Source organism: Lathyrus oleraceus, chromosome 2 (assembly GCF_024323335.1).
Source record: "Lathyrus oleraceus cultivar Zhongwan6 chromosome 2, CAAS_Psat_ZW6_1.0, whole genome shotgun sequence".
Lineage (NCBI taxonomy): Eukaryota > Viridiplantae > Streptophyta > Magnoliopsida > Fabales > Fabaceae > Lathyrus > Lathyrus oleraceus.
The window spans coordinates 196,634,542-196,651,180 of NC_066580.1; the positions used below are offsets into that span (position 1 = coordinate 196,634,542).

General features: G+C 38.4%; 3 long non-coding RNA genes across 10 annotated transcripts; all 3 read right to left on the minus strand.

Moving 5' to 3' along the window:
• Window positions 1-448: 448 nt before the first annotated feature.
• On the minus strand, window positions 449-16,139 carry LOC127118851 (uncharacterized). Of its 7 annotated transcripts, XR_007802407.1 has the most exons (10): window positions 3,655-4,204; window positions 3,482-3,546; window positions 3,172-3,399; window positions 2,711-3,054; window positions 2,437-2,624; window positions 2,236-2,349; window positions 1,955-2,092; window positions 1,514-1,837; window positions 880-1,416; window positions 449-797 (listed from the first exon to the last, which is right to left on the minus strand). It is a non-coding gene; the product is annotated as an uncharacterized LOC127118851 (long non-coding RNA). The 7 variants fall into 7 exon arrangements; XR_007802410.1 differs by lacking the exon at window positions 3,655-4,204 and adding an exon at window positions 16,087-16,139 and having other exon boundaries at window positions 2,236-2,624; XR_007802409.1 differs by having other exon boundaries at window positions 1,514-1,832; window positions 2,236-2,624; window positions 3,655-4,205.
• Window positions 12,881-13,445, minus strand: LOC127118855 (uncharacterized). The gene is made up of 2 exons (XR_007802414.1): window positions 13,312-13,445; window positions 12,881-13,229 (listed from the first exon to the last, which is right to left on the minus strand). It is a non-coding gene; the product is annotated as an uncharacterized LOC127118855 (long non-coding RNA).
• LOC127118854 (uncharacterized) lies at window positions 14,236-14,862 on the minus strand. Of its 2 annotated transcripts, none has more exons than XR_007802412.1 (3): window positions 14,668-14,862; window positions 14,387-14,524; window positions 14,236-14,269 (listed from the first exon to the last, which is right to left on the minus strand). It is a non-coding gene; the product is annotated as an uncharacterized LOC127118854 (long non-coding RNA). The 2 variants fall into 2 exon arrangements; XR_007802413.1 differs by having other exon boundaries at window positions 14,237-14,264.
• Window positions 16,140-16,639: the final 500 nt, after the last annotated feature.

Consider the following 16,639-nt stretch of genomic DNA (forward strand, 5'->3'; position numbering starts at 1 on the left):
ATTTGGCACTTGGCCTAAAGTTCATTTGCATACCTTCATTCCCAAATCCATATTTTGTTACACATTGGTCATTGTCTAGGCCTTTTTGATCATGGTGCTTTTGATTATAAAATGGATTTTAATTATTTGACTTTTTAATTTTCAATTTGATTTTAATTTCGAATTAAGTTTAATTCCAAATTTCAATTTAATCTTAATTGTTTATTTTACTAATGATTCAATTTCTAATTGGTTTTAATTTTCAAATAAATGTTAGAATTGATATCAAAGTAATTTTAACAAATTATAGATTAATTTGATTTTAATTTGGTTTTTACTTATTTTTTTATTATTATTTCAATTGATATTTAAATTAGTCTTGGATTATTTCTAAAAATCCATTTTATAACCAAACATGATCCATTTCCCATCCATAGTGCATTTCAAATCAAAATAGTACATACACTCATTTCATAACATTCAGTAATATTTAACTTTCAAACATTTCCAAACTCATTTTCATACATACATTTTCATTTAACATTCAAGCATAACAATGCATCACATCCATATCCATTTTATAACCAAACACCCAATTTTCATAAACCAAGGTCTCACCATTCTTGTCACATTTTACAAACACACACCATTATCCATGACAAACATGAGCTACATCCAAGCCAATGGGAACAGTTGCAGAATTGGAAAATAAAAACAACTTCACACAGCTGCTAAGCAAAGCAACGACTTCTAAAGCACCAGCTGCCATAAGCCACAAGCCAAATACAAAGCGGCGCAAGCCGATGACAAATGAATAGCTGCAACAAAACGAACAGTAAAAATGCTACTCAAATGCTTCCCAAACACAAGTGAATTCTGCATAAAATCAAAAACCAGAACCTGCATCACAACGTGCCGTGCATCTTAAAGCTACAACAATTTTTCCACAGGAACATGTCGTGGTCACAAAATCTGCGGCATAAAACGTGACTGACAAACACTAAGCAGAGGCTGCTCTTTATTGGGGAATTATATGCAAGCATTTGTCGTCAGAAGCACATGCCTTAGGCTCCGATGCTGCAGCCATGGTGGATACCGAAAGCAGAAGTATATGCTGCAGAAGCATCAGATGAAGAATGACATATTACCTGGAACGCCCATCAAGAAACCTGCTGCTTATGCCAGTGGAGCCGTTTGAACCAAACAAATCATGTTATGTTTGCTCCGAGAGTCCGGTATTGCTTGAAATAAATACAAACCGCTCAAAGTTGAAGGACGTTGTTGAAAAGATCATCAAGGCTAAGCTTAGGATGAACCTTCCACTTATTATGAATGCTTCAAACCTTCTCTATGAGGCCGGTGATATTGAGGACGACATGGTTGCAATTTATGATACCAATCTTGAAAAGGTCCTAGCTGTTTTTCCTTCTCCTGTAACTGGTGGTACAATGCTTATAGTGGAGGATTTTCAACAGAAATTGAAATGTGATATCAATATAAAACACAGAGTGGAATTTGATGAAGAGAAAAGAACCTGATGGAATGTTTCTCTCAGGATGGACAACAACCGCAGAAACAACGACCTTCACTGATTGTGCTGGATGCCTTTTGACATTTACAAATGGCTGGTTCAATAGTGATGTGAGCCTTAATGCAATTGCATTTCTTCGTTTCTGTGCAATCAGACTTACTGATGGAGGACTTGCATGCAATAAGAAGAGCAGTACTGATGGCTCGTCACCATGATTTGACAAATGATGAGTATGATGATGATAATTTGCAAACGGACACATATGTTATCTCAAGAACAAAGAATCATATTGTTATGCAGCTACTTATTTTACAGGTTACCACTGATCTATACAAAAAAAAACACCAATAATCCTTATCAGCAGACAACATCAAACACAACAAGTTCTGCATAAATTTACCAGATTTCGATGCCCTGAGATGGCATGAGCAAAGAAGAAGCTACCGTAAGTAAATGTCGGCATGGTGTGAACTACAAGACAGGATTTTTGTTACTTTGGCTTCAAGTCCGTCAAACCGCCCCTTTTGAGCCTAGAAGCAACAGAGAACATCATTTTAATGCCGAAATTGTGACAAGACGAACCTACCAATTCACGAAGCAATAATGTCAGTCGTATGGCACCAACAGCAACTGTTAAATATCATGACAAAGAAAACAATACACAGAAACAATGGCAACCCACATAATAACCAGGACGCTCCAAGACGACAAAAAAAAGTCCATACCAATAGGTACCAGTAGATGGATCATCAATATGCCCCTGAATTCCAAAACAAAAAGCACAACCAATTGTCTTATCATATGAAGCCAAGGCTGCAGCTGTAGAAATTGAAAGTCGTCTGCAGTTCGGATCAAAACTCAGTAAAATCATCGAGAATAAGGAGGAAGTGCTTGCTCTCTTTTTCACTTTATAAAATAAAGGCTACCCTTTTTGTCCGAGCATATGGGAAAATTCTATGTGGTGCTTAAAGAAAATTGTTCATAGCAGGATATGCTGAAGGCATTGTTTCAGGTCAACTATCTCTATTGGCTAACAGTTGAAAATGCGGTGTCGCCATTGGCTGCTCAGAGTTTCCCGTCCATTGTGTCAGGTACAATAACTCAGCATGTCCTCCTGCAGCATCAAACGCAACGAGTTTTGCGTAAATTCACCAAGTTTCGATGTACTAAGATGGCATGGACAAAGAAGAAAAAGCTTACCTTCGTCAGCTAGCAGAAATTGAGGCAATGGCGGCATCAAAGAAAGTGATTCCAAAGAAAGAGTGGGGGAGGAAGCTGAATAACGTCAAGATTAGGAAAGAAGACATGAATAAATTGGTAATGAATTTCCTTGTCCCTGAGGGCTTCGTTGAAGTTGCTGAGAAATTTCGTAAGGAGTTTGGAACCGAGCCTGACATTGATCTTGCTACAATCACTGGTCGGATGGCTGTTAAGAAGGCAGTACAAAGTGGTAACGTTGAAGATGCAATCGAGAAAGTCAATGACTTAAATCCTGAGATGCTGGATGCACAAGCCACCCAAAACCGGGTACAAAACCAAGGCCCCTGCAAACATAACAAATGCAACCAAACCCTGTGAATAACAAACCAAACCGTACAACAGTTATGCCTAATTCAATAATTACACGCATTAAATCAGATGGTGATGCAGACAATACTCACCTTGAACTGCCTCAACCTGAATCATTGCCTAATGCTGAATCGCCGCATAGCTCTGAACTAGTGGCAGACAGTCACGACACAGATGTCAAACAAGTATCCCGTAACCACCTGCAAGAGTATGGTACATTGCCGTATAACCATCTGAACCATCAGTTGGCTATCTCTCTCACTGTCTTTGAAGCATCCAGGCTTGCCAAGAGGAAACCATTCTTCATTTCCAAAATAAACCTGCATAATACACACGAAAATAACTCAGATGTGCAGTGTATGGGAACTGGTTATGTAAAACCCAAAGTAGAGAGGTTTGGACCTATTGCCAACTGCAGCAAAGTTACTGCAAAATAATTATGTGAAAACCAAAGCTCACCAATTTCACTGCGGTAAAACACAAATTAAATTAGTCAAAGTTGTTAAGATTTCAAAAAATATCCCAAATGGGCGTTGAGACAAAGCTAGGGCGAAAAAGTGCGTAGGTAGAATTACCGTTTCCAGATTGTAGCATCAAACAGGACAAACTCGATTCTGAGCGCAAAAAGCACATCTGGAAATTTTCTCCATTGAATCTTTGGGTACCAAATCAAAACCCTAATCTGCAGGAGATAAATAGAGGGGAAGAGAATCAGTAAAAGGAGACGAAAAATTGGAGGCGGACAACAATTCCACCAAGAACCCTAATCCCCAAATCAGAAAAGAAACTGATTGAAAGAGACGAAGGAAGGAGATTCGATCATTAGCTGAGCCGTCGTCGTCGCCGAAGGTGAGCTCTTACTTGAGTCTCTTTGAATGAAAATCAAATTCGTGAACCTGAGATGTGATGAATGACTGAGGTTTTGGGAGAATGGGTTGTGAGGGAGACGCAAGAGCGATTGAGATTGAGAGAAGAGAGAGCGAGATTGAGAGAAGATAGAGCGAGAGAAGAGAGAGCGAGAGAGCGAGATTGAGGGGGATGGAGGACGATGACTCTCTTGGGTTTACATTACAGTATTTTTCATTTTCTTTCATTTTTTTTGTTTCCTTTTATTTATTTCTTTTAGCTGTTAGTAGAGCAAACATTCAAAAATATTAAAGAAATTACGTTTAATTTTCCTAGGTCTTAGTTAATAAATGTTTTTTTATATTTTCAATTCATACCCCATTGAAAAACCCAACAGCCAAGCGGCTGGGTTTAATTTTCTGTTTTTTTCTTGGTAGTCCAACAGACTGTTTTTTATACTAGTTTTTATTTTAATTCTAATTTTTAATCTATCTTGGTTTATTTATCCAAATTAGCATTAATATGACAACTAATCATAAATGGTCTAGTGGAGAGAGGGTAGTTTCTAGGTCTTTAGTGGAGTGGGTTCAATACCCACATATGGCATTTTTTTTCTTTTAGCATTCATTTTTTCCATGTTTATGTTTTAGTATAATTTCTCCCGTACTTATAGTTTCATTATCATTTAAATGACACAAATTTGATTTCTTTTAATTTTATCATCCATTCAAACCGCTTTAAACTTTTAAAATCACACTTTTCTCGATTCAATATCGAGCCCATTTTCATACCCTTGTAAGTCGATTGCTTTTAAGCATCGCCATCAACCTCACATAGCTTACTCTTGGGCTTTCTTACAATGAGCCGGTTTCTCTTGCACTTACACTCATACTTTGCATTATTTGTTGTTTGGGCCCGATTTAATTATTTCATGATTTTGAATCCCCATTTGACAAAATGTACCCCACTCCCCCGATGTGTAATAATTTTGTATTGTTTTATTTGTTTGACTGTCTAGTTAGATAACTAACACAAGAATAAAATCAACCATTTCAAAAAAAAACAAAGATAATGACTCGATCCAACATCGAGTATTTTCTCTATAAACAAATCAATTCATTTCTCCCTCCTATTTCTTTTCCATTTCTTTCAAACTTTCATCAAACGCTTGATTCAACGTCAAGCCATTTTTCATAAAAACTCAAAAAATATTAATTTATAGTTAAGACCTTTTCAATAAGATGGAAGTGGAACGTGGTGTATACCGTGCACTCCTGAGACTAGGATTCGAGATGTATATCTCGCCAATCCTAGCTCTCGCCATCATCCAAATTTATCCACTTTGTGCTCTCTCAAACACTCATTCAAATTTTTCTTGAACGTCCATCAATACTTGATCTAGGGTCAAGTCATTTTCACAACAAAACTCAAAATAACTAATTCTTATTTAACACTTTTTCAATAAAGGTGGAAATGGAACATGGTGTATACCATGCACTCCTGAGGTTAAGATTCGAGACGTATGCCTCGCCTATCTTGGCTCTCGCCATCATCTAAATTTGTCAATGCGGTTTCTTCAAACCCTTTCTCAATCAAATTCCAAAATACTTAATTCCTATCTTAACCTCTTTCAATAAAGATGGAAATGGAACATGGTGTATATCGTGCACTCCTGAGGCTAGGATTCGAGATGTATATCTCGCTCATCCAAGTTCTCGCCATCACTCAAAATACATCCAACCGATCAAACTCTTTTCTCGCCGTCGTGCGATTAATTAAAAACCTTTTTCATAAACGAAAGGTATCTTGTCTTAAGTGATACAAAACAATGTTTCGGCCACGATTGTTGAGTCGAGATAAGTGACGCTTTTCCGAATGTAGATTTATAAATCCGTTCGATGTGTGGTACGCGTCCACTCCTCATCTGTTTTGGGTAAAACGATGTTTTTTTCGATTAATACAACATAGCTTTCGCTAAAATCGACCAACAAACAAACATTTTTCTACCCAGAACTACGTAAGCCTTGATTTCTCTTTTGAGATACGTAGGAGCAGGATTTTTAAATCTTGTCAGGCCCACTAATAAAAAACTTAGGTTTAGTCCTTTGTCAAAAAAATCCAAAAACATTTCTTCTCTCTTTTACTCTTTCTTTCCCACTTAATAATTTGAAAAGCCTAACATTTCAAACTAACATTAACACACACAACTGACCTAATGGTTCCCGTTGAGTACAACGGACGTGAGGGGTGCTAATACCTTCCCCTCGCGTAATCGACTCCCGAACCCTGATTTGGTTGCGACGACCATAATCTTATCCTTTCTTTTGTTTTGGGTTTTATCGATATTTCCCCTTTCCTTTTTAGGAATAAATAAAGTTCGGTGGCGACTCTGTTCAGTCCATCATTGCGAGCGTACGATCGTGCTTCGCTTTGAAGTCGTATCCCCATTTTTTCGAGGTGCGACAGATGGCGACTCTGCTGGGGACTCAGAATAACTCCTAAGCGAGTCAAGCCTAGTTAGGACGTTTGTGTGCCTTTGTTTGTTTAATCGTGTGGATTTTACTTATTTATTGCTTTCTATTATCTTTATTATTATATTGATATATTTGTTGTATATTGGTTCCAATGTGTTGGTATTTGGGTATTTGATTGCAAACCATGTGGGAAAGGCTCTACACCCGAGTCTAGAAAAAAAACATAAGATAGGACGATGGTTAAGTAGTACGGACTCCCGAGGTGAATACTTTGCAAGAGTCGGTACGAGAACCTCACTTAGAGTAGATTCTTTTGCAAATATTATCGCCCGAGGTGTATACCTCGTAAGCGTCGATGTTTCAAAGGGGTCCATGACTCTAAGGACCTTTTAGAACATTGAACCTTTGGCCAACTAGAAATGATGGTTGCGTAGTATGGATTCCCGAGGTGGATACTTCGTAAGGATCGATACGAGAACCTCGCTCAGAATAGATTCTCTAGATGGAGTTGACGATCGGAAAGTATTTTCCGTAAGCGTCAAACAGTCTTTTGAATCCATGACTCTGAGTACCCCGTCTAGAACCCAGTCGATGGTTGCGTAGTACGGACTCCCGAGGTGAATACTTCGTAAGGGTCGGTACGAGAACCTCACCCAGAATAGATTCCCTTGATGGAGTTGACGACCGGAAAGTATTTTCCGTAAGCGTCAAACATTCTTGTGAATCAATGACTCTGGGGATCCTTTGTAACAAAACCTTAGATCTTACCCGGTGAGAACCTATTCTTGGAAAACAATCAGATTCATCAGTACCTCAGACTTTTGAACCCGTGTATGAAAAAAAACAAATGTGTATGGCTTGCATTGCATTCATTCGCATTCCATTGCATTTGCATCTCATCATAACGCATGTCATTTTCCAGACAAATACAAAAAAAACTCATCCATCCTTTTTCCGTGATCAGCAAAGTGATTCTCAACACGCGTTTAGAACAAAGAATCATGTCTCAGGAGATGATGGACGAGCTAAGGAAAAGCCAAGAAGCACTGAAGGAGGAACTTAATCTTTTGAAGAGCCAAATGAGATGGGTCTTGGAAACACTGCAAGTCTTGTTGAGAAAAGAGGGTCACCCAATATACACTGCTGCAACAAAGAGAGCTACTACGCCACATCCATCTGGTGTTACCCCAAGTCAAGGGAAATTCTATGTGGCAACTTCTCATTTACCAGTATATGGACCTCCCTCAAGACGTCATCATCAATATCCTCTGGCTATTCCTCCTCAAAGTCACCAAAGCCAGGTTCAGAACAAAAATCAGAATCAGAACAAGAGGAACAAGGATCACAATGACTCGATTCCGGTGCCATATAGCAAGCTCTACCCTCAACTGATCCAAAATGTTTTGGTGACCCCTCGAGCTCTCACACCTGTGTCACCATACCTGCCATGGTACAATCCAAATGCAACATGTGAATTCCATAAAGGAGCATTGGGACATGACCTGGATTCTTGCTTAGCGCTAAAAGCCTTGGTACGGGAACTCATTAACAAAAAGAGCTTAGTCTTTGAAGAAGATCACCCGAAGATCAAGTGCGGATACCATACCGGAACAATGGGGCACTCCATCGAGGAATGCAAGAGTTTTAAGCTCAAGCTGCAAGGATTGATTGACATAAGGTCACCAACACTCAAGGAGGAAGGCTCAGGTACATATACCTTGATTTCTGGGCCAGGTAATGAGAAAGGGAAAGGACCCTTGAGACCCCTCAAGGTTTTGTACCACAAGGAAGATGTCAGGGATGTGGCTAATGAGCTATCATTATTTCCTGGTAAGAGCATTGAGATACCGCCTTGGATTTTCAATGTCACGACCCATACCAATGAAAGAAAAGGAGAAGTGAGTAGTGGATCCAAGAGGGTTGCGTTCAACGATGAGATCGAAGGAAAAGAATTTGAAGATCATCATGCCAATGTCAAAAAGCTTATTGATCCCAACCTTCAAGTTTGAAGAAGTCAATTCCCTAAAGTTGGCAATCATTTGGTTGTCTCAACATTTCTTTGTAGTTTCCTTGCATGTTGATTGTTAATTGCTTTTAAGCATTGTTGTTTTCTTTGAATTGGTAGGATTAATGAAATGTTTATGCATCTTTTGAATTGATCCATTCGTATTCACTCGTTTTTCATTTATGTTAAAAAACAAAAAATACTCCTCTCATTCACTTTTGTTTGTCAAATCGTTGTGCTAACAAAGATTGGAAGGAGGATGATGAAAATGAAACACCTGAAATTGTTGTGGTATGCTTTTGAGTAAAACCTTGTCGATGATGTAAGGCATTGTTTCAAATCCCCAAACATTGAAGAGATAAGGAGTTAATCCCTAGTCAACCACTTTGAGCCTAGAAGTCAGTGTTTATTTCGGATCTGTAACCCTTAATCTTAACCTGGGGCAGGGTAGTTATGTTCAGATAGTTTGATCATGCATTCGATCTTTAAAAAATATCGTCCATATGTACACCTTCCAATTAGGTTCAACCACATGTTATCCTTCGCGCACATGTTGAAGTGTCGAAGAAGTTGAGAAAAGCTAAAATTAGTTTGGTTGATCCTCATCCACCAATAATGAGGCAGACTCCACCTTTCAAAAAGAAAAGCCCGCTAAGTCAAATACCACAAAATGACTTAGGCAAAAGTCAGGGCATCCCGATGGACCGAAAGCTTCAAAGAAGCGGTCCAGGCAAAATCAGGGATAAAGAAAATCAATCAAAAGAGGTCATTAAATCCTCAACAAAAACAAAATAAGGTGACTGCCATTTCAAGAAAAAACCATCTTGAATCCTCATTTTCACTTTCGCACCTTCGAAGTCGAATGCGTGTATTGAATTAACTGAACATAGGAACTGGAGATCATCAAGAAGAAGGGGTGGGTAAAAATAAAATTTTGAGCCTTATATCCTTTTGTTTCAAAAAAACCGTGAACCAGACCACGTTACAACCCTTAAAAGACCTAATTGAGGTAGGGTTTATTTTGAAAGCATACTATAACAAGGTTGTGTTAACTTGACTCCAAACGATTTTTGTTAATCATTTGATGGCACCAACTTGCATACTGTGAATGACTTGATCACCATTGTGTTCTTATCAACAACTCGTTCACTATATTTCACCCATTCATATCAATAAACTTTGAGTTCAAATTTTTGCATAAACATTGCATTAAAATTACCATTTTTTGAATGCACAATCTTATTTGCGAGTCAACACTTAGCATCAAAGAAATTCCAACAATATGCAGTTGAGGAAATTGATAAAGTAAAAGAAGTCCAAACAGGGGCAAATCACTTTGAGCATCAGTTAATTTGAGCTAATCACCCTAAGGGTCATCTCGCCAAGAGTAGTTTGCTTCAAGACTTAGACTAGGACAAGCCACCCCAGAACTCAATGAGTCCAACTATCCAAGGAAAGTCAATGAAGAGTCTACCATTCCAACATTTGGTTAGTCAAGTTCGGACCACTGCAAGTCTCGAACACTTGGGGCAAGCCATCTTGAGATCGTCTCATGGCAAGTTGTTTCCAAACTCACTTTCAAGGTGAACATTTCCAAAGTCCCAACAGACTGGGGCAAGGTGAGCCATAGAGGGCAAAACCTCTTTCTTCGTGCTTTCAAACTGCTCAAACAAATTCTGCCATACGTCAACAACTATTGAGTTTAAGACGAGTGCCCGGAAATTATGCTAGCATGGTTCATTAATCCTCCAAAAGGATCCATTGGCTAAGTTGTGGCTATCAAACTGGATAGAATCCTCCTTTGACCACATCTATCATAAAATATTTGGTTGAGTTCTCGGTGTTGAGGAATCATGAGCCTCCATAAAAAGCCTTTACAAACTCCCAGTCTACCCAATGTCAGCATTCTCATAATCATGATCATTCATATATCATGCATAAAAGGAAATTCAAATCATGCATAGGCGAAATGTACTTCGTGCTCATTTTGCATTGACCCAGGCCTTGTTGTCGATCCTAGATCCTTTGACCTTTGATTCCAGTTTGTATTTGGTGCCTTTAAACCAACATCCGATTTTCGCAGACATTTTCAAATCCAATTTTTGTTCAATACCATTCAGGTCATATATGAACCTGTTGTTGAGCTTTTATTCCGGGGTCAGGTCATATATGAACCTGTTCTGAAGATTTTTTCTCTGTTTGTTCAATACTATTCAGGTCATATATGAACCTGTTTGTTGAGCTTTATTCCGTTGTCAGGTCATATATGAACCTGTTCTGAAGATTTTTTCTCTGTTTATTCAATACTATTCAGGTCATATATGAACCTGTTGTTGAGTTTTATTCTGGGGTCAGGTCATATATGAACCTGTTCTGAAGATTTTTTCTCTGTTTGTTCAATACTATTCAGGTCATATATGAACCTGTTGTTGAGCTTTTATTCCGGGGTCAGGTCATATATGAACCTGTTCTGAAGATTTTTTCTCTGTTTGTTCAATACTATTCAGGTCATATATGAACCTGTTGTTGAGCTTTTATTCCGGGGTCAGGTCATATATGAACCTGTTATGAAGATTTTTTCTCTGTTTGTTCAATACTATTCAGGTCATATATGAACCTGTTGTTGAGCTTTTATTCCGGGGTCAGGTCATATATGAACCTGTTCTGAAGATTTTTTCTCTGTTTGTTCAATACTATTCAGGTCATATATGAACCTGTTGTTGAGCTTTTATTCAGGGGTCAGGTCATATATGAACCTGTTCTGAAGATTTTTTCTCTATTTGTTCAATACTATTCAGGTCATATATGAACCTGTTGTTGAGCTTTTATTCCGGGGTCAGGTCATATATTAACCTGTTCTGAAGATTTTTTCTCTGTTTGTTCAATACTATTCAGGTCATATATGAAGCTGTTGTTGAGCTTTTATTCCGGGGTCAGGTCATATATGAACCTGTTCTGAAGATTTTTTCTCTGTTTGTTCAATACTATTCAGGTCATATATGAACCTGTTTGTTGAGCCTTATTCTGGTGTCAGGTCATATATGAACCTATTCTGAAGATTTTTTCTCTGTTTGTTCAATACTATTCAGGTCATATATGAACCTGTTGTTGAGCTTTATTCCGGTGTCAAGTCATATATGAACCTGTTCTGAAGATTTTTTTCCTATGTTTGTTCAATACTATTCAGGTCGTATATGAACCTGTTGTTGAGCCTTATTCCGGTGTCAGGTCATATATGAACCTGTTCTGAAGAGTTTTTCCAATTTTTGTTCAATACTATTCAGGTCATATATGAACCTATTGTTGAACCTTATTCCAGTGTCAGGTCAGATATGAACCTGTTCTGAAGAGTCTTTCTCTATGATTGTTTCAGTGTTGTCAAGTCATATATGAACATGCTGATGAGCTTTCATTCCAGTATTATCAGGTCATATATGAACCTGTTGATACACTCTTCTTGAATTTTTCTGAGTTTGTTAGGTCATACCTGAACCTGCTGTCAGAACTTCTTGATATTCCCCAGCGTTGTCAGGTCATATATGAACTGGTTGTAGCATCTTTTCCTTTATTCAGGTTAGTAGGTCATATGTGAACTTACTACCGAAACCTCTTGTATTCCAAGTATTGATTATCAAATTTCACTTTGAGTACTCCCCGTTGTGTCTGATTCTCCAGCCGGATTTTTCTTCCCCAGCAAGTTTGTTTTTTACCATTTGTCTGTCTCCCTGTGGACCACCAGCATTCCCCACAGATTGGTCTGTCTAGTAGCATCTCCTGTCAAGGGTCCACCATATCCCTAGCAGATAAAAATTACAAAAAAAAGAATCATGCATCCATGCATATCATATCATATCACATCATGTCAAAAGGATTCAGGATCAAAATCCGGGTCTTCTTAGTATTTAACCATCTCCCACTATGATCATATGAAGAATGTCCTGCTTCATACTCTCTAGTTGAAGACGCTTAAATAGGGGCAACTGTCATACCCCGATTTTGGTCCTGAATTTTTTCCATTTTTTCATTTTTATTTGGCACTTGGCCTAAAGTTCATTTGCATACCTTCATTCCCAAATCCATATTTTGTTACACATTGGTCATTGTCTAGGCCTTTTTGATCGTGGTGCTTTTGATTATAAAATGGATTTTAATTATTTGACTTTTTAATTTTCAATTTGATTTTAATTTCGAATTAAGTTTAATTCCAAATTTCAATTTAATCTTAATTGTTTATTTTACTAATGATTCAAACTCTAATTGGTTTTAATTTTCAAATAAATGTTAGAATTGATATCAAAGTAATTTTAACAAATTATAGATTAATTTGATTTTAATTTGGTTTTTACTGATTTTTTATTATTATTTAAATTGATATTTAAATTAGTCTTGGATTATTTCTAAAAATCCATTTTATAACCAAACATGATCCATTTCCCATCCATAGTGCATTTCAAATCAAAATAGTACATACACTAATTTCATAACATTCAGTAATATTTAACTTTCAAACATTTCCAAACTCATTTTCATACATACATTTTCATTTAACATTCAAGCATAACAATGCATCACATCCATATCCATTTTATAACCAAACACCCAATTTTCATAAACCAAGGTCTCACCATTCTTGTCACATTTTACAAACACACACCATTATCCATGACAAACATGAGCTACATCCAAGCCAATGGGAACAGTTGCAGAATTGGAAAATAAAAACAACTTCACACAGCTGCTAAGCAAAGCAACGACTTCTAAAGCACCAGCTGCCATAAGCCACAAGCCAAATACAAAGCGGCGCAAGCCGATGACAAATGAATAGCTGCAACAAAACAAACAGTAAAAATGCTACTCAAATGCTTCCCAAACACAAGTGAATTCTGCATAAAATCAAAAACCAGAACCTGCATCACAACGTGCCGTGCATCTTAAAGCTACAACAATTTTGCCACAGGAACATGTCGTGGTCACAAAATCGGCAGCATAAAACGTGACTGACAAACACTAAGCAGAGGCTGCTCTTTATTGGGGAATTATATGCAAGCATTTGCCGTCAGAAGCACATGCCTTAGGCTCCGATGCTGCAGCCACGGTGGATACCGAAAGCAGAAGTATATGCTGCAGAAGCATCAGATGAAGAATGACATATTACGTGGAATGCCCATCAAGAAACCTGCTGCTTATGCCAGTGGAGCCGTTTGAACCAAACAAATCATGTTATGTTTGCTCCGAGAGTCCGGTATTGCTTGAAATAAATACAAACCGCTCAAAGTTGAAGGACGTTGTTGAAAAGATCATCAAGGCTAAGCTTAGGATGAACCTTCCACTTATTATGAATGCTTCAAACCTTCTCTATGAGGCCGGTGATATTGAGGACGACATGGTTGCAATTTATGATGCCAATCTTGAAAAGGTCCTAGCTGTTTTTCCTTCTCCTGTAACTGGTGGTACAATGCTTATAGTGGAGGATTTTCAACAGAAATTGAAATGTGATATCAATATAAAACACAGAGAGGAATTTGATGAAGAGAAAGAACCTGATGGAATGTTTCTCTCAGGATGGACAACAACCGCAGAAACAACGACCTTCACTGATTGTGCTAGATGCCTTTTGACATTTACAAATGGATGGTTCAATAGTGATGTGAGCCTTAATGCAATTGCATTTCTTCGTTTCTGTGCATTTCTTCGTTACTGATGGAGGACTTGTATGCAATAAGAAGAGCAGTACTGATGGCTCGTCACCATGATTTGACAAATGATGAGTATGATGATGACAATCTGCAAACGGACACATATGTTATCTCAAGAACAAAGAATCATATTGCTATGCAGCTACTTATTTTACAGGTTACCACTGATCTATACAAAAAAAAACACCAATAATCCTTATCAGCAGACAACATCAAACACAACAAGTTCTGCATAAATTTACCAGATTTCGATGCCCTGAGATGGCATGAGCAAAGAAGAAGCTACCGTAAGTAAATGTCGGCATGGTGTGAACTACAAGACAGGATTTTTATTACTTTGGCTTCAAGTCCGTCAAACCGCCCCTTTTGAGCCTAGAAGCAAGAGAGAACATCATTTTAATGCCGAAATTGTGACAAGACGAACCTACCAATTCACGAAGCAATAATGTCAGTCGTATGGCACCAACAACAACTGTTAAATATCATGACAAAGAAAACAATACACAGAAACAATGGCAACCCACACAATAACCAGGACGCTCCAAGACGACAAAAAAAAGTCCATACCAATAGGTACCAGTAGATGGATCATCAATATGCCCCTGAATTCCAAAACAAAAAGCACAACCAATTGTCTTATCATATGAAGCCAAGGCTGCAGTTGTAGAAATTGAAAGCCGTCTGCAGTTCGGATCAAAGCTCAGTAAAATCATCGAGAATAAGGAGGAAGTGCTTGCTCTCTTTTTCACTTTATAAAATAAAGGCTACCCTTTTTGTCCGAGCATATGGGAAAATTATGTGTGGTGCTTAAAGAAAATTGTTCATAGCAGGATATGCTGAAGGCATTGTTTCAGGTCAACTATCTCTATTGGCTAACAGTTGAAAATGCGGTGTCGCCATTGGCTGCTCAGAGTTTCCCGTCCATTGTGTCAGGTACAATAACTCAGCATGTCCTCCTGCAGCATCAAACGCAACGACTTTTGCGTAAATTCACCAAGTTTCGATGTACTAAGATGGCATGGACAAAAAAGAAAAAGCTTACCTTCGTCAGCTAGCAGAAATTGAGGCAATGGCGGCATCAAAGAAAGTGATTCCAAAGGAAGAGTGGGGGAGGAAGCTGAATAACGTCAAGATTAGGAAAGAAGACATGAATAAATTGGTAATGAATTTCCTTGTCCCTGAGGGCTTCGTTGAAGTTGCTGAGAAATTCTGCAAGGAGTTTGGAACCGAGCCTGACATTGATCTTGCTACAATCACTGGTCGGATGGCTGTTAAGAAGGCAGTACAAAGTGGTAACGTTGAAGATGCAATCGAGAAAGTCAATGACTTAAATCCTGAGATGCTGGATGCACAAGCCACCCAAAACCGGGTACAAAACCAAGGCCCCTGCAAACATAACAAATGCAACCAAACCCTGTGAATAACAAACCAAACCGTACAACAGTTATGCCCAATTCAATAATTGCACGCATTAAATCAGATGGTGATGCAGACAATACTCACCTTGAACTGCCTCAACCTGAATCATTGCCTAATGCTGAATCGCCGCATAGCTCTGAACCAGTGGCGGACAGTCACGACACAGATGTCAAACAAGTATCCCGTAACCACCTGCAAGAGTATGGTACATTGCCGGATAACCATCTGAACCATCAGTTGGCTATCTCCCTCACTGTCTTTGAAGCAGCCAGGCTTGCCAAGAGGAAACCATTCTTCATTTCCAAAATAAACCTGCATAATACACACGAAAATAGCTCAGATGTGCAGTGTATGGGAACTAGTTATGTAAAACCCAAAGTAGAGAGGTTTGGACCTATTGCCAACTGCAACAAAGTTACTGTAAAATAATTATGTGAAAACCAAAGCTCACCGATTTCACTGCGGTAAAACACAAATTAAATTAGTCAAAGCTGTTAAGATTTCAAAAAATATCCCAAATGGGCGTTGAGACAAAGCTAGGGCGAAAAAGTGCGTAGGTAGAATTACCGTTTCCAGATTGTAGCATCAAACAGGACAAACTCGATTCTGAGCGCAAAAAGTACTTCTGGAAATTTTCTCCATTGAATCTTTGGGTACCAAATCAAAACCCTAATCTGCAGGAGATAAATAGAGGGGAAGAGAATCAGTAAAAGGAGACGAAAAATTGGAGGCGGACAACAATTCCACCAAGAACCCTAATCCCCAAATCAGAAAAGAAACCGATTGAAAGAGACGAAGGAAGGAGATTCGATCATTACCTGAGCCGTCGCCGTCGCCGAAGGTGAGCTCTTACTTGAGTCTCTTTGAATGAAAACCAAATTCGTGAACCTGAGAGGTGATGAATGACTGAGGTTTTGGGAGAATGGGTTGTGAGGGAGACGAGAGCGATTGAGATTGTGAGGGAGACGCAAGAGCAATTGAGATTGAGAGAAGAGAGAGCGAGAGAGCGAGATTGAGAGAAGAGAGAGCGAGAGAGCGAGATTGAGGGGGATGGAGGACGATGACTCTCCTGGGTTTACATTACAGTATTTTTCATTTTCTTTCATTTTTTTGTTTCCTT